A 392-nucleotide genomic window follows, 5' to 3' on the forward strand; every position below is an offset into this window, starting at 1 on the left:
AGCCCCCTTAGGAACAGAATTAGAAAACCTCAAGCTTCCCAAGTGAGGGCCAGGTAGTACATGACACAGCAGGACAGAAAGTAAGCTTTGTTGGCCTCCTATTGGACAGGAGAGAGGAACAACATGAGCCACACTTGCAGATTCACTTCCCCAGTGATCGGATGACTCACCCACTGGATGGGACTTTAGCAATGAGTCAAGAAGGGTTGAAAGTTGAGAACTTTCTGTTCTTGGAAGCCAGAGAGGAGGAAAAGAGTGTTCAAACCTTAATAGGAACTTGAGTGATTAAACTAATCATGCAACAAACATCTATATAACTAACTTGAGGCCAGAATGAATTCCTAGTGATCTGAATTGCTTATTTTTTTAATACTCAACATCATTTCAAGAGT

The 392-nt window shown here is 41.8% G+C and overlaps 1 pseudogene; it reads left to right on the forward strand.

Annotated features, from left to right (window-relative positions):
• Nucleotides 1–392, forward strand: part of LOC105989619 — a 9,650-nt pseudogene that overhangs the window by 3,340 nt on the left and 5,918 nt on the right.

Source organism: Dipodomys ordii, unplaced genomic scaffold, assembly GCF_000151885.1.
Source record: "Dipodomys ordii isolate 6190 unplaced genomic scaffold, Dord_2.0 Scaffold57, whole genome shotgun sequence".
In the NCBI taxonomy this organism is placed as follows: Eukaryota; Metazoa; Chordata; class Mammalia; order Rodentia; family Heteromyidae; genus Dipodomys; species Dipodomys ordii.